Source organism: Acipenser ruthenus, chromosome 27 (genome assembly GCF_902713425.1).
Source record: "Acipenser ruthenus chromosome 27, fAciRut3.2 maternal haplotype, whole genome shotgun sequence".
Classification (NCBI taxonomy): Eukaryota; Metazoa; Chordata; class Actinopteri; order Acipenseriformes; family Acipenseridae; genus Acipenser; species Acipenser ruthenus.
Genome location: NC_081215.1, coordinates 22,614,424 through 22,633,220, shown reverse-complemented (window position 1 = coordinate 22,633,220; position 18,797 = coordinate 22,614,424). Strand labels below are relative to the sequence as shown.

Below are 18,797 nucleotides of genomic sequence, written 5' to 3'. Positions count from 1 at the left end.
AACAACAACAACAACAAAAAAATCAATGAAGATCTTGTCATGTGGAAGTATTAGAAAGCTTAAAATGATAATGCTCGATTAATAACGGGATGAAATTGAAAATTAAAATACTTGCTACGTTTCTGTTTTGGGTCTCATTAGTTTAAATACCGTGGTTCAATCCAGCTGAGTGAACTGAGTGTAAAGAATATGAGTTGGTGAATGGCTCTCTCTCGCGTGTGTGCATGTTCACTGGAGAAGAAAGAAGAGTAGGAACAGGCCACTATCACCTTAGGGAACACTGGCTTCACCTCCCTCCTTTGTTACATTAAAGTTGACTGGTGTAAAATGCTTAATCTACTCCTGAGACTCCATTCTCACAAACGACATGGCTGTAAAAGTAAAGCAGAGCAACGTGGGGTGGCAGCAACAGGTGTGTCACTGATTATGTAAGGAGCAAAAGCTGAAACAATAGCCAGCGCAGGGAGTTGGACGAGTGCTTAAAAAAGGAATTATCCTAATGATCTGGGACAGAAATCTGATCTGTGAGCAGTGCTGATTGGCCCATGGATAATCAAGCATAATGAGGATAACCCATGCCACAAAACGTTGCAGGTGTTAATTTGAGGTGTTATTTGCAAGACAATAGCTTGTTTTTATTGAATGTAGAAGGATAATCTCCTTGGGATTTTTGCGTACGCTCACCAGCTTGTGGGACAGAACTACTGTACATAGATATCCCCAGTGTACATGTACTGCTTTCAGATTTTCAATTAAAATTAAACTCATGGTTTAAAAAGGTTTTTTTTTTACTTCCTTTCTGCTGCCCTTCTGATGTTCCTATAGATTATCATTTTAAATGCATATATATATATATATATATATATATATATATATATATATATATATATATATATATATATATATATAATTTTTGTACGCAATTAAAATTTTACAGTGGAGAACTTTCAGTGAATCATTTTGAAAAGTGATTATGGTTTGAATTTCTTTTTTTCTTTTTTGTTGTAATCCAAGAATTGGTTAGTTTGATCAGATGTTCCTTGGCTTAAAAAAAAAAAAACTCTGCTTACATAAGCATGTACTAAACTGACTAGCTGTGGATTGAATTTGAATTATGGTACCACTATACTACTAAAAAGTACAAAAAACAATAACAATGAAAAAGTGTGCATTTATATGATAACACTGTATAAAATATACCAGTTACATCTTTAACACAGTGGTTTGTTTTGTTAATTGGTACTTTCTAAAAGCTGCTATAAGGATAGTGGCTCCCTAATTCAAATGTAATCTTAAAGAGTGCATTAAACTGCTCAGGTACATGTAGGCATTTTGCAACATTAGTGGATCAAACTACCAAAGCATGTGTCTTGTTTTGTCAGTTTTTGCGAAAAAATCTAAAAAGTTTATTTGATTTTTGTTTATAGGAGCTTCTAGCCCCCTTGCTTGATGAGATATCAAATACAGAAGTGGAAAAAGAGCTAGGAAAAGCAGGTGATTCTTCGACAGAAACTCAGGACTCCATGAAAATAGCGTGGAGGTATCAGAACCTACCCAAAGTACAGGTATAAAAACTATGTAGGCCACTACAGGAGCATTTAAGTTCTCAAAGATGCAATACCCTGCAACACATATTTAGTGTAGTGTATACACAAGCCTCCAACAAATTATTGAGATCTGTTTAAATGATCTAAACACCAGCGGATCCGAAATACCAACACTGGTAAAATGGGCACACCTGCTCCAACTCCGCCCTTTTTGTTGTATTTGGAGATGTTTAATAATTCCATAAATCATCCCCGGGTGGGGGGCTACAGTAGGACACCAGCAGGACTAATATAGATTAAAGAGCAGTAGGCAGTGTATACAGTAAAGCATCTTGTCATTAATAACTTTAATAGGCCACTCCCTCAATAAAAAGAGTCAGGTGGCTCTGTTGGATTCCATTGTGTTTTCGTGAACAATGAAAACCTCAATAATACAACAGAGAAAAGGTTTTAGTGCTGCCTTTATGTTCTCTTTTACCCTAGTTACAAGTGTCATCGTAAATTCAGATTAAAGTGATTTAAGGTGGTGTTGCACAATCACGGCTGAATGAAACAGTGGTAACTTAATTATCACTTTTATTTACCATTGTGTTGCTCTCTAACAGTGGTAAGTAAATGTGGCGGCAGAACTGTTCACTGATAAAAACTGTTTCAGCAAAAACACAACTCCAGGAAAACTCATTTCAGAACTTTCTTCTAAAAAGAAATAGAACTGTGCATGAATATATGGGCATACACAAGTTGTCTGTTGTTTTGAGTGTTATTTTTCCTAGACTGCAATAGCAGTCTGCAGTTATCTTTTCTAAACCTGTATACTGTGGCCTTTGGTTGCCTTATAAGCTAAAGAAACAAAGACACATGGGTGTTGAAACCAACACTGTTTACCTTCTCAGTATTTACTCACAGTATAGGAGAAAAAAAAAGCAGTGAATAGGTTTTTTTTTTTTTTTTTTTTTTTACATATTTGCACATTTAAACCAAAAAATGGAAACTGCTGTGAGAAATTTTAACAGGCATCCAAAGCTTTTTTATAACAACCCCCCCCCCCCAAAAAAAAGTTAGTCTTTAATATTTATTATACAAATACTAAACTTTTATTTATTTTTATGTCCTTTGCTGACCCTCCCGAGGCTCCTAAGGCCGGCCTTTTAGGGATGCTTGTTTCTGTGGCCTCTGTACAAAGGGGTAATGACTTGGCAAATGTTGTAATGGGCCACTTTAAGTATGCTTGAAGGTTTTGACTCTTGTTTTGGGATAGGTTACCCCAGTTCATTGATTACATTTCAACAGGCATATGAGCAAGTTCTATAATATATTGTTACAAGACACACCCTTTTCTGTTTCTTGGTTTTCATACAGCACTCAAGTAAATTTTGAATGGAGCTAAGAAATTGTTTATCCATGTGCTAAGTGTGTGTGGAAAGCACTTGTGATTTGTATCAAACCACTGAGCCCTTTGTGGAAGCTTTAACAGATATAATCCATTTGAAAAAAAGGTTATTTTACTTTTTTTAAATGAGATTTTTCTATAACACAGCCTGTTTGGCAACTGGCATTTAAAAAGCATGAACTCCATAAAGGTTTATTGCATGACGTAGAGAAAGATAAAACATAAAAAAAAACAACAATCAAAAAATAAAGTTAAAATTCTTTATTGTTGCAAAAGAATGTGAAATGTTATATTACAGGAAAGCTGATATAAAAAACAATCTCTCTCCAAGGTTACAAAGTAGTTAAGGCTATCTCTAAACAAAATTAGAAGGTGCAGTTCCTTCTGAATGAGCCATTTGTGTACTTGCAGCAATATATAAACTGTCACAGCATGAAATCAATTTTCTGCTTTGGTTCATCTCAAATCTGAGGTTTCGAGTACATTAGTGTTGCAATTAGAAACATCAGCAGCAGAAGGTAGTCAAAAAGCCGTCTGCTATCTGACAGAGCCATTCCCTTTTATTTCCTCCAGACTATCCTCAGAACTGAGGAGGTGACAGGCACAGAGCCTAATAGTCACTGATAATACATTTATCAACTCTTAAACTTCTAAGGAATGAAAAGGCTTCACCCCAGCCATTCAGCTGAGGCAGATTACTCACGCTTAGTTGATTCAGGTAGGCTTTTGCAAGCTTCCCCACTAGGCCTGGGAATTTGGTACATTGAGGCCTATTCACAGGAGCCTGACACAGACCATGCTTTTATTGCACACTGTTTTATTATATCTAAATCCCCGTCTCCACCCAGCTTGTAGATGCTATACTCTTTCTTCTGAATTAAGAAAGGTTATCCCCTACCTTAATCCGTATTGCAATGTGGATTAAGGACACCAGCGTGCCCCCTGGATTCTCTAAGAGGGCCTGGAAACTTCTTTTCTCGTTTTTTTCTCTTTGCTATCTTTACAAAACGCCAATAGGCCTCACTGAGGATTTGCATCCAAAATCAGCAACCTGGAGTTTTTCTCAATGAAGACATCAGATCAAAGTTCAGTTAGTCAAGGCCCCTCTAAAACGTTAAGGAGTCCGGACCGTACACAATGAAAAGATGAGCTCTGGTGGGGTTTGCAATAAAAAACATTCTAATCCCTTATCCAGATTAAAAATAGATTATAAGGAAAACAATCTTATTTTATTTAAAAACGGTAACTATGCTAGTTGCTTTCCTCCCTGAGCTGTGCATTTCACTGTAAAAAAATAAATACATAAATAAATAAATAATTGAGTAACCTATGCAATTTTGGCATTTCAAAAGGCAAAATACCTTTGACTGAATTTCCATCATAGTTTCCATCATAGTTTTGCTTTGAGACATACAGTACAATCACATTAGCCCTCAAACCACAAGCAAGTGTATCTTACTATTAGTGAATTGGGTGAATTGTACCTAATGTACCTTTAATTAAAAGGGTACCTCAGGTTTCAAAAACTAGACATTTGACTACGTGGGACGCATTTGTGTCTGCCTTATGACTAATGATTATTTAGGAACCAATGGTCCCTAGTTTACAGGGACCTTGACCCACATTTTGATCTATTTTAGACTACTCTGGCATCATCTTCAAGATTTGGTCACTACTGTGATGTTTCCAAATCAATGAGTACTGATATGTGTGAGGCAGCCACATGTCATAGCTTCTTCCTTCCTAATGAGCTGCCTTTGGAATCTGCCACAGAATCAAGGTAAGTTTGTAAGCTTTTCGTATTAAAGTATTATGGGTAAAAATAGATTTTTTTTTTGGAATTTAAGATGGCATATTGATGTTTACAATTCTTTATTTAGTCTAAAAGGATTTTACATTTGGATGTGGAAACCTAAGGGTTGCCTTGCATACTGGTAAGCAGTTACCTATTAATGGTATACACTAGGATAGGTAATGGACAGTATAATTGGTTGTGTTTTATAACAAGTGCTTAGTAATAAAGATAAGAAAAATAACTTTATACATTTTGCATTCAAAATACACCTCAGTTGTAGAAGCAGCAAATTAGCTAGTAAAAGGGTTTAGTGAATTTAAGCAAATAAAAACAGTGTTTACTTTCTTTGTTTTACGGTTCTCCCATGATCAAAGGACAGACACAAGACTTTTTTTCTGGATACATGGTAAACAAAGCAATCTGGTCAGTTGCACACAGAGGCTTACGTTTTATTAAGCTCCATGCTTTATTTTAGCTAAAGATACTAAAATGTACTTCTGGCCAATAAATCGCCTGTTTGCACAGTAAAAAGTTCAGTTGACTCACGTGCTCAAAACCAGTCCTTGGAAGCAAGCCGCTTTAAAAGCAGTGTTGAACCCAGATCAAAATAAATAGACAACACATGTTTATTTTAACTGTTTAGTGATAAATAACATGGTATAATGAAAAAAAAAAACTATTGAGGGAAGACATTAAAACATCATTAGTATCAATACTATATATACTGGCACACATAGGGATAGATTATTTGCGCCTTAATAAGTTCATTCATTTTAGACATAACTTTGTATGTGGTTTGTTGTTGTATAAAATGTGTATTTTTTCATTTCTAGTGTTTGCATTAACAGAACAAAGTACTGAATTTGTTAAACACTATCTACTGTACAGTTCCAGCAGTATGTGGGAACTGTATTTTATTCTTCAAGAGTGGCACATCTGTAAAAGACTGTGGAAATAGCTTGAGAGATGTTAATGAGTGGGAAAAGAGAGGAAAGAATAACCTTTACAGAAAGATTTTAGAATTCGATAAAAGCTCTGGCAGACCATTTACCAAATTACAGACAGCAGTACCTTTTGACAACGTATTAACTTCTGTTCATGAAGGTCATAAATATAGAAAATATAACATCCTGTGAAGAGAAGACTCATCAGTGAGACAAAATGACAGCTCATTGACTAAAAATTAATCCTTTAAACTGGCTTTTCATGCATGCAAGATGCCCCATGTTGACTTCCTGACTAATAAATTGGGCTATTTTATGATATCATGTAATTGGTATAAATTACTCACCAGGTGATATGGACCCTGTTGTTAAAATGGGGTTACTTTTATAACAGAAAAAAAGAAATGTCTTGCCGAGCAGTGGTGTACTTATTCTCTTCTCGGAGTTTAATCTTAATTAGCTAACACATTTGCTCTTGTGGATTATCACCTACATATCATTATCTATATGCTCTGAAGCTCAGCAGGAAATACATGATATTATATATTAAGTAAAGTGATGACTGTGAAAAACCAATACTAAAAGATGGACAGATTATTTGATAACCTTCAGTAAAGAATACAATTAATATTGTACAGCAGATCTACATACAGGATAAGGATATTGCCATGTTTAAATAATTATTTTACATTATATCAACTGCTGTAATTTAAATAATTATGTCTTATCTGTACATGGTTTATGTAACACTTGTTCACATAATAGGCTATTACTTGGCCATCTCTTACCATAGTTGGTTGCCATATCCCTCTGAGAAAAATGTGCAAGTAACTCATTTTACAAATGTCTAGATGAAGAAAACAAAATCCTGCGTTTTCTTTGGTCAGTTTTATACTGAAAATAAAACGGTTTTATTCTGAAAATGTGTCTTTAAATAGTGTCTGTATGCCATCTCTGATTTTGGGAGGGCTATCCAGATTAATCAGTAACTCTTATTACATTTCCTATTCATTTTATTTACTCTTCATGTAATTTGCTTTTATGTGTCTTGTGTGTTTACTGAACTGCAAAGCAAGCAGATCCTGTTTTGCCTGTTAAGAGGCTGAACATATTATAGTATAGACCTTTCAGATAGCATTCTCCTTTGCATTTTGGTGTAGCCATCTTGAAACAGTAAATGCCAGAGTACTCCCAGACTGATTACATTGATTTAAAATATATGTAAAACACAACTTTCTTTTTTATGATAATCGTATTGCAAAATATCACATTTTGAGGCAGCTAAATGTATCATACACTAATGGTGTCTGCTTACATAATAACCCTGTTTTTCAGAGCTTTGATAGCCTAACCTTAGCAATTGCTTAGAAACGCTATGTGCTATCGCAGTGTGAGGAAGTAAAAGGCTTTGTGCTGTTTTACCTCCTGTTGCTTTATTACCTATCAGATTGCTGAAGAGTGATGATGATCTGAAGGTACAAGCAAATTAGTAATACTGTACAGGGAGCGAGAGAAAGACTCTGCTATACCAGAGGACACTCTTCAATTATTCTACAGCCTTCGTCGAGACATTTAACATGGACTTAGACAGCAGGTTTAATTGTTTTAATTCATCTTCCCTTTTAAATGTGCTAACAGTCTACAGTGTAAAGTGGTTGTGCTTCAGTTTATAACATAGGGTCAGGTTAACAAAGTGAAAAGTTATACACATATGTTAAATATATAACTGAGAACCTACACACAGTTGTCTTTTTCAATCACTGTAATACCAGTTTGTTTATCCCTGCCAAAAAAAAACTGGTCCAGAATCGTGCACTGGAGCTAAATGCCCAATGTGGCCATGCACATCAATACAAAGCCTAAAAGATGAACATTTCAGATGTACGCATTCTTTGCCTCTGCATATCAACTGACCTCTGATCCTGAGCTGTTTTGCCTCTTGGGCATAACAGACAGTTATCTCTCACCAGATATAGCTGATTTCAACATTCACCCACTTAGTAAGCGTCAGCATTTACACTGCTTAAAAACAAATGTGTAACCTGAATTACCATTCATCTGTTTATTCACGCTACAACATAAACCCAGACTTGATAATTATGAGAAGATAACAAGATTATCTTTCAGCTGGAAGAATCAATTCTATAAAATCAATGCGCATTCATATTCCTGGCTTACTTGCACTATACTTGATTCAGAAATAACAATGGAATCTTTCATAATCTTTATTTACTGATTTTATTTACTTTGCATCGTCAGTGTTCAAACTTAAGCATGGAGTTTTATTTATTTATTTATTTATTTATTTATTTTTTGAATTAACCAAGTTCACATGCTTCCTTGAACACAAGCCAAAAATAAGTACCTGTCGTAGCCGTTATGAATAGTAATATTGTGATATTTACTGGGGTAGATTGGCCATGATATAGCATTGACAGCTGTGTATTTCGACAGATTAGCCAGTGTGATGGTTAGTGTACTGGTGTGTTGTACTGTGCTGACCCTCAGCATAAGTATGTACACCTTGTTTGGATTTTTAAAACATGCCTTAAAAGTGCAATTATTACACAAGTGATGTCTATGGGTTTGTATTATCTGAGCTTAAGGGAAGGTCTGAATCATTGTTTTAATTGTAGTGCATTGTGGTCTATTAAAAGGTTTAGAAATGATTGCACCTGTGTGAAGATCCCAACACATGGCAGATTACATACTTTTAACACACATCAGTGTATGGGCTTATGCTGACGTAACAGTATACAGATGCTTTGTCTTCTATATGAGAAGTGTGTATTTCAGCATAACCAGAATACCTGGTAGGTATATGTTATAGAATAACTATCAGAAAAAATAAACCCATACCAATTGTCCTTGTGTTGAGATAGCTTGAGAGCATGGTATCAATTTAGCATGTCATGATTCCAGTATAGAATTGTGTATATATAGAAATGTACTGTAAAATAAAAAAAATAATAAAATCATGAGGAATCCTGTTTGTCTTGCAAATGTATTATGTTGGGGTGGGAACAAATAACATCTTCACGTCTGCAGGTTGTTTTGTTAGATGTACAAGATGAGCTCGGGTGAAGAGGACATTGATCAGGTGTGCTTGGAATAGCAGTTCATTAACACGTTGTTAATTATCTGTGATTTAAGGCAGAAATGCTGTGGTGGTTGCATCCTTTAAGTTGCTTCATTAAATCATTAATTTTCTTGGAGGTAAGTGAGGCTGACATAATGAAGCCATCTTGGTCTCAGCAGATTTTCTCTTTCATGGAGTTTCAGGGCACAGAGGTAGTTAATAGCAGACAATCACAGCTGACTTCTGATGTTTTTTTTTTGTTTTTTTTAATTGATTCATTTGAGTTATCAATATTTTCCATGAACTCTTTGGGAAATGGATTACAGACTGCAGTGCTTTGTACAGCTATGCGACCATTAAGTGTGATCATAAAAGCTGCAACTGCCAAACTGGTTATAAAAAATCAAATGCATATTGTAATATCATAAAGTATTCTCTCATTCTTCTTTTACACCATAGTTTCTTTACTGTTACTGTGCCAGTGTCCACTTTAGTCGCCCCAATAAAAAATTGAAGCTCCTGACACTGGCAGTCATCCTATACTGTAATTCCTGGTTAAAAACATGCACACACTATCATACTGCTTAATAATGTACCGTTTGTATACTTTTAATACCTGTCTGTTTGTACTAGTTACATTCAGATAGAAAGACGGTTACAACATTTTTGTTAGGAAACAAAATTATCTGTTTGTCCTTAACAATATTTTTTCATTTTATTTAGATTTCTAGATACAGTGGCGGGAGAGCTGTAGGAATGCAGCTTGCAAATTATATGATTTTTTTTTTCAAGTTAAATTAATCTTAACCCCCCAAATCAGAGTTTTGATTACAGAAGGCGTTACCGCGAGGAACATAGATAGAGGATGTATTCCAGCAGGTTTTGTCACTATACAGGAAGAGCACAGCTTACTATGCAGCTTGATCTGTATTTCACCTCTAAAGCCTATTTTTAATCTGTTGCTCTGCATTAATCCTTTTTGCTCTACAGTAATATGAACATGGGCTATATCAAGCTGCTGCGATCCATCCAGGGAGTCATCCACAAGGAAGGATTTGACGGAGCTGGTCCCCAGGTAGGGAGCATAAGCCCTCTGCGTCTTCTGTAATCAAGTAACTAATGTTGTTTTCATAACGCTCTCTGAAGGGTTTGAACCATGAGGGTTTCGAATAATCAACAGTGAACAAGCTGTTTCTAAGCACTGACGAGGTAAACAAGCAGAGCAAAGACATCGTGTGGGCAATATGTTAATATTCATTTAACTCTCACTAGGAGTTTTACTCGGCTCTCCCTAGAAATAGGCATGTTAAAAGTTCAAGTTTTTTGCATTACTAAAAGAGAAAAAGTAATAGAGGAAAGAAAAAAAGCGCCCAGATCTATCAAGATTGCCCCTGAATGCCATTGTGTTAAAGCCGCAATTCTGGAAATTAAAAAGTGATTATCTCATTTAGGAATTCTAGTGAACATCTCTATTTGTTATTTTTGTCTGTGTGTCTTTCTGATGATGTGCTTTAGAAATAAAGTGAGAGAAGTACAGTTTGACACTTGCACAGTACACCTTTATGAAATATGCTGTTTTATCATAACAGACTCTCTTGTTTATCCCTGTGAAGTTGACAGCATGTATAACCTTTATTTTAATTTTGGCTTCGATTTTTCCATTCAAATGACTATTCCCGCAGTGTTCACCAAATATTTATTAGTGTACATTTATAAAAAAAATATAATTAAAACAACCTGCAATGGGACATTGTAAATGCACAGAACACATGTTTACAAACTTGTGTTGTAATAATAATGTGGCACGTTTATTTTGTCAATGGGCCTATGAGTAATTAGAATTGAAATTTCGAATGCTGTCTGTTAGTAACATGCAACTGACTGTTCTGAAGCACACAGTTCTGGACTGCAAAGTACTATTGTCTTGTTGTGCAGCACCTAAGTGTCGGCAAGTTGCACTGCCATATTTGAGACCAAAAGCTCAACAACCTCCTGTGACTCTCTTGCACCATCAGCATTGCTTTCACACACAAAAAAACAAACAAAAAAAAACAGGACAAATATATTGCTATTTTAAAATGAAATAGCATTCGTTTTGGACATCACTTTTACAGTTAATCAATAGACTGATGTCTATAGGTCTCAGCTATGTTAGAAAATACTGTTTTGAACTTAATGTATCTGTCAAAATTAGGATTCATTCTGTCTTCTAACAAAGCCAAAATTATTTCCTAGCTTTTCAATGTAAATCATAAAATTGTGTTTCGGCTGGAGTTAAGTCCCTAAGAGTTTCATTACCACACTCTCTTCGCTGTTTGCAACACTTTTGTCCAAATCTAGCTTATTATAAATGAACTTGCAGTCTTTAGTGAGATTTCCACACAGATCCGGGCAGACTTGTCTTCCCTGTGGAGTGGATGCCCCTCTGGAGAAGTAAATTGGTCCCTGACAGGCACCTCATCCCCCTTTCCTGGAGTAGCCATGGCAACAGGCATGTCATAACAGTTCCCACAGTATCGTGTGTGGAGCAGCTCCTCCAGCACACTGACAGCTCCTTGAAAGCAGGACATTTTTACAGAAAGCAAAAAGCAAATGACACCCACACCCTGGGAGCCTTTCAGCCAAATAAACTGCTGCTGTAAGTGACTGAAACAATAAGGTTTATTATTTTTAGATACACAGGTTCGATTTGCAGATCTGTATGCTTCAGAAATTGACATATGTCAAAAATGCTTTTTTAGAAAATGCTGTTTATACTCTACAATATCACTGGCTGTGCTGATGTTCCGCATTAAAGCTTATGGTTATTGTAAATCACAAGTTAACTAGTTCTAAGATTCAGAAGTATTCTACTAAACACCTTTTTTCTTATTAAAGTTTGAAATAAGTCTGCAGTTTAGAGGGGCTAGGACAACTTTTTAACACAGAACTAAAAAGAAGAAAAATAAGTTACATTTTATTGAACTCCAAGAAAACCTAACGTTTACACTCTAATATTCTATATTAAAAAATAATAAATAAATAATGTTAAAACATGCAATATTGAGATGCATCTCACCACATTCCCACATTGTATTATTTAGTATTGAATTTGTTTTGATGTAATGCTTTTTCAAAACTTTCGTTTAATAGTGATGTGAAACACACTGCCATGTTACTAAAATCAATTAGTATCTCAAGAGCTATAAAATTTATTTTCATAGAACCATGAATGCGTTGCATTTTTTTAATATATATATATATATATACATATATATATATATATATATATATATATATATATATATATGTTCTTTGTATTATTATTAAAACATATATGAGCAAACCATTATATATATATATATATATGTGTATATATATATATATATATATATATATATATATATATATATATATATATATATATATCTCAATCAGTTTTGGAAGTTTGTGCATAACTCCTGTGCTGTGTTTGAAACAGTTTTTTTTTTTTTTTCTGTGGCATTAAATACATAATTCTGTGTGACACATGAAGAGAACCTGTTGCACTACTGTATTATTTTTGGCTAGAGGTGTAACTTTACCAATTGTTTTCCCTTTAGAAATAAAAAATTGGCCCAGTGTATATTCTTAGCAGTTAATGCTTCTGTTTCAAATGTGCCAGCTTTTGTAATAATATTGGTATTTCTGTGTTACAGGTTTAAGCATGAACTAGAAGTGTAAAAAAATATTGATTGTCTTTATAGCAGGAATTGATTGTAGAACCACAAGAAACTTTTGGCCTCAAGCAGCTGGGGGCCTAGCACACTCTGATCCTGTCTTGGCACTTCCCTGGTAGTTCTGTAGTCTTTTGCAAGAGAGCAGAACTTATTAAGACCCTACAGCCGACTTGCCTTGTTGCTGTGCCAAAAATGCAACTTGCTTTTGTAAGTCATCAGACATTCTGAAAGCAAGTCTAGACAGCTTTTCAAAAATCGTATTGTCCCCCTGTCCTGTGGCTCCTCTATTTAACAATTGTTTTATATAAAATGTTATTGTGTTCTGCTGCCATAACAATAATAAGCACAGCAGTATGACTTTTGTGTTATAGTTCACAAAGGTGCAAGATATAAACATGCAATGATTTAGGTATTTATATATGTGTGTGCGTGCGTGTGGTTTTTTTTTTTTAATTCTGAATATTTTATTACTGTATACCTCTCTTCTTTCTAGATTTTCTATGTATGTATTTGTGTAAAACATTTTGTGAAATGATCAAACTCTTAGAAATACACTGACTTGGAGGGGGTGAGGAGGAGGATATTGCATACACAAGGAAAACTTTGTAAACATTTACAGTGAAATTGTTTTAAACACATCACATACTTGTGTGCAAAAGTTCCTAACTGTTGTTTTGTTATTTTTATTTTATTTTAATAGAACAAGCCAAGAAGCATTCTAAGGATAGGAGTCCATTACTGTACAGCCTCCATGCGCTTCTCCTAACATCGCTTTCTGTTTGTATGGTTACAGTGCCTTCACACCTCATTCAGGTAAGTTTTATAAAAAAAGATAAAAACTCCTCAGGCAAAATGCACTGGTGACCTAATATGACTGACGTATTCCAGTCAGGTGAGTTTTTGGAGACCCGATCAGATATTGGCATGACAACTGACAATGTATTCTGCATTCTGTGGTTACGTACCAGAAATGTAAGTCACCGTGACATTTATACTGTGCAGATCCACTGAAGGATATATCTTAAGGTGCGCTTTGCATGTACGTTTGTATGGTTTAATTTATATTTTTGTGACAAAAGGTACAGAGGTATACATAGCTCAAAATCCATTCCATTAATTAATTAATTAATTAATTAATTAATTAAATTGACCCGTAGCAAGTTCATGGAACTAATTTAGGAATGTTTAAGTACAAAACTAGACAGGAATGGCTCTTGAGAGCTAGAGTTGTGCACCACTGCTATAATGATACAGGTAACTGCTTTAATTATAATCACAGAAGATATCCAAGCTTTAAAAAGGTACTTTTTATTTTTCTAGAAATCCAGACCTGCTTTTGAAAGGAATAGCACCTCTGTGTAATGACAACCTCTTCCTGAATGTGGACTTTTAGACGAGCTTCAAAGTATTTCAGCAAAAACAACAGCAAAGCTTAAAATTGTCTCGCAGTTGCAAGTATTGTATTTCCCACCATTCCATTTTTCTGAGTAGTAGCCAAGATGGTATGCTTGAATAGTTATAGATATAGGTCTAAATTAGCTCCCTTTGAGAAGTAGAATGTGGAAATCTGAACAAATTAAGCCAACATGTTATTAGTGACATAAGCGTTCACTATCATGTCTTTATATTTCTGGTATTGTGGGTTTTAACTTTTACTTTACTTTCTTGCTGAAAACATCTTAGATTTTGTATACATTATTTATCAATGTTATCCCAGTTTTTTTGCTACACAATATGAAATGTCCATCCCATTTACCAATCACAATGACCAAAGATCAGTGGCCAACCTCTGTTCCTGCTGTCAAGGAAATTGTGTGTTTTCGCCAGCTGAACATTATCAAGCTCCTTAACCTCGGAGATGAGGCCCAGCTTGGGTAGTCTCTGCCTGGACTCATTGGACTCGTGGCCATTAGGTGGCGCTGAATTGAACTACCCTCAGCCCATTTCCCACCTAACCCTACAGGGAGTTCAAAGGCCAAAGTTGCGCTACCTTTGGCTCCAGCTAAGACTAGCAATTGGGCACAAATGGGATTCAAACCGCATGACTCAGCATGCACTCCAAGCGACGGTGCTTTTTACTGGGTCACTTTTTAATGGCGCTGACACCCGTAATATCTTGTTTGTGTCCTAAAGTGTACTGACATGGCTAATGGTTAATCATTGCTTTTCTTCTCCTTGTTAAAGCGATCTGAGGATTTGAAAGCCACTGAGTTTTATTTTTTTTTAGCAGACGCCCTTATCCAGGGCGACTTACAATTGTTACAAGATATCACATTATTTTTACATTCAATTACCCATTTATACAGTTGGATTTTTACTGGAGCAATCTAGGTAAAGTACCTTGCTCAAGGGTACAACAGCAGTGTCCCTCACTGGGGATTGAACCCACGACCCTCCGGTCAAGAGTCCAGAGCCCTAACCACTACTCCACACTCCTGTTTTCTCACAATACCCAGACCAGCGTGCCTTAAGCACGGCTATCTACTTGTAGGATCAGGTGGAAATCCTTTGTCCATCCTTGTTTGGCTGTTTAAGCAAACATGCCTGGTTTATAGTGAACTAGTAGCACTGTAGGGTGAATTATTAATGTCCATTAATGTGTATAAGATGCTATTTAAGGCAGACCTTACTCATTACACATAGAAATGTGTGTCTGTAAGCTAAGGATGACCTTGGCTTTGGCCAAGATCTAATTAGAACCTTGACCTTAAATGTGAGAGACCAGCACAATAAGGCAGCCGGATTCTAATGAAAATACTCCAGAGCTGTTGAGTTTAATACCAGAATAAATGGCCATCGATATTCACAGCAGAGTAAAATACAGAATGTCATCTAAACATTCGAAACAGTAAAAGTTCAAAAGTATTGAAACAAATTACTGACTTTTTTATGTTTTAGGTTACATGCATTTAGCAATTCCCAAATAATGAAATGCAGTTTTGGCATATGGGTAAAAACTACATAACGACTCTAATTTGGGAAAACAATTACAGTATGTTGAGATGTTGAACTTCTCATGTTTCTCTTTTCCAGTAACAAAAGAGAGATTTGATTTTCATCTTTGCTATATGCAGCCATATGAACAAAGGGCTACAGTTTATAGTGTGTGTGTGTGTGTGTTTGTATGTATTATGCAGGATGTCCATATCTAAAATGCTATAATGGCTTTACATTTTAAACATCCACTTAAAAGGAATGCATACAATGCGATTATAAAATACATTCACCATATAAGACTTAGGACTGACTGTTTTGAAGGCTGACCTAATTTACAGCCAACCAGGAACCACATTAAAACTCAATGCGATTGAAGAACAGAGCGTTGTACCCATTCAAACAGTTTGCATTTTTAATAAGCAACGGGCGTCATTTTATCGCATAATAGCTGCTGCTTCTCCATAGTTATATCTCCAAACCACCCCCACCGAACTGCAGAAAATGTTCCAGTAAGTCCATTTAAAAAATGGTTAAACTTCAAGCTGCTGCAGTTGAAGAGAGAACTGCCGAGTGAGCTGTCATTATGAGGAGCGGAGCTGCAGAGGGTTTTTTTTCGGAGGCCTGTGTTACTCTTTTCCCAGGGCCCCCGCTGTGCAGTTGTTTCACTCGCCAAGAAGCCTGTTAAAGAGTCCCCCTGAGCATGTGTGAAGCCCTCCATGTTAATAGTTAATTGGAGAGGATGGCAAGATGAGAGGACAGCCAAGCATGTGGGCTCTGAGGACGGACCTTTACATTTAATGACAGCAGCTGTTCGCATTGTTAAACAACTCTGTTTTATAAGTTTTGCGGCAGATCAAAGACACTCTTAAGAAAAGTGATGAATTGGGAATTTTATGTTATTATATAGTATTATATGTATGGACGCTTTTTTTGTTTGTATTCATCTCCAACTCAGTTTTCATTCAGTTTTTCAGTCATTATCCCAGGGCTTTTGGCAGAAACAGATAATAATAGATCTAATGGGATCTGATAAAGAATTAGTTTAACTAGTTTTTGAAGCCTGTCTAGTAGTTTTAAAGCTAGATATAGTGAAGGGAAACTCATTAAAAATGAACTATGAATCAATCTCATAATTAACATTGTTAAACAATCCTAGCTTCATAAAGACAAATACCCTCATTGGGCTACCATAGGCAGTTAGAGTGAGTAAATGCCTTTGGGTAATTATTTGTCTAATGAAAAGTCAGTATTAATAAGGCTTATTTTAGCATTTCTCGTGAAGGCTAATAAGTTTCCTTTTAATGTGTTATTTTCCTTATTCCTTTTGATATGTTTAAATATTAATCTACTACAATATTAATGCTAATATCAATGCTAATTTTATTTAGAAATTGGTGAAGATATATTTATTTGATTTAAAAATGTATTTAGCTTCTCTTGTCAGCTTCATGACTAAGGTAAAAGTATTCTGCTCAATGTAAGTTGTGTGGCTAACTGGAAATACTGTATTTGATGTTTTGGTCTTTAGGATAAGCATAATATGTTACATGTAACTGGTGTGTTATGAAAAAGCTGATTTTCTCTATACCAGTATTCAGTATTGATTTATTTATTCTCCATAATACTGATTCGGAAGTCAATTTTAGTAAGCCTCTCAACCAAGCTGCCTTCAGAAGTCTTAAGAGGGAAAATATGCCGTGACTGCTGGTGTTGACCTGTAATCCAAGATGGCTTCCACTTGGGTGTTTTGTTTCTTTAGCAGTTTCAGAAAACAAGCAATCGTGTGACTACAGTTTTTAAGTCCAAAAGGACTGCTTTTATTTGATCTATATAAACATTTGATTCTGTGCATGTTTTTGGACATAACCCTGAGTGTTCCTTGTCTGAGGCCTTCGGTTCAGCGCAGTCTCAGTCAAAGCCCTCATCACAGTGTGGAGATAGAGTCATCTGTTTAGGCATATGGAATATTTGGCTGCTGGAGTAAGCAGTCTGTGGACGGCCCAGTGTCCAAACACAGACACAACTGTGCTGTAAGCAGAAGGGAGGGAACCCCTGTATTCACCCCATTCTGAGAAACTGGTGACGCTGTTAAAAACAGATGCCTATTTATGTCTAAGGTCTTTAATACCTGCTCAAATGATGAAGTTCTTTTAAGAGATTTCTGGGTTTTTTTTGTTTGTTTGTTAGTAATTTAACTACACATGAATTGTAATAGTACAATAGTATCATATTCCTTTGATTTTAAGACGCACTTTTTTATCAATTTTTTGCTTTTCAAAAATAGCCTGCGTCTTAAATTCGAGTACAGTATAGTGATGCGTGTATTAAAATCGCCAACAAAAGACATGACTACCTGAGTACACAAACAGCAATGTGACTGACTGCTGAGAAAAGACAAACAAAGACATCACTGCCGGAATACACAAGCAGCAACGTGACTTACTGCTGAGAAAAAACAAACCAAAACTTTAATGCCCAATCTCAAATCATCCAGACATACAGGAAGCCATTTTCAAAGAAGAGTCATTAGCTTTCTGAGGAATTCCAAGATAAGCTTTTACAATTTCAGTGTTTCTAACAAACAAATCGGAAATACTGATCAGACCCCCATATTTTTCGACATGCCAAGCCATACCACAGTTCACAAATTGGGAGAAAAACAGGTGTGAGTAATCTCCATATGCATGTGTTATGTTCTGTTGGTTGGTGTTGTGCATACCTTTCTCACTGTTGTGTTTGCAATGCGATCAATGCTGGTGTGGTTGCTGGGTTACATGTTGCCTGATGTTGTGTCGTGCTTGCTGTTGCCGGGATGCGTGATGCTGTAAGTGACTGAGGGGTGTGTGTACGACAGAGACGCCATCTTAAGTACTATAGTATGCAACACAATAAACAAGCTTTGTCGTTAATCTACAGCAACACTGTTTCTTGTTGGTTTTGAACGGTACAACAGCGTAACTGAGGTTGTATCTTTGTAAATGCATATTTTTTTTATGTTTTATTTTTTCCTCAAATTGAGTGTGGTAAATTTGGGCTGCGTCTTTAAATTCGAGGGTGTCATAAATTCGAAGGAATACAGTAATACAAGATACAAGATATTCAGATGAGATTATTATCTGAGATTAGTGTATTAAATCTTAACAGTTGCTTATCTGAACCGTGCCAAACAAAATACTGATGTTGTGCTCTAAATGTAAACTATTAAATAACTCATGGGACTTAAATTGTGTCTGTAGACTAGTTTACTTATTGTATAAAATATATTTCTTATATTGACATATACAAACCATTCCAATGACTGGAGCAGGAGTGTAAATATACTGTATATTTAAGTGTGATCATAAACTAAAACATTTTAAGTAGTAATATAAAACCGCAATGCAGTTTATATATATATATATATATAT

At 35.5% G+C, this 18,797-nt stretch overlaps 1 pseudogene; it reads left to right on the top strand.

Moving 5' to 3' along the window:
- The first annotated feature begins 367 nt into the window (after positions 1 to 367).
- Positions 368 to 18,797, top strand: part of LOC117432007 (elongator complex protein 4-like) — a 59,475-nt pseudogene continuing 41,045 nt past the window's right edge.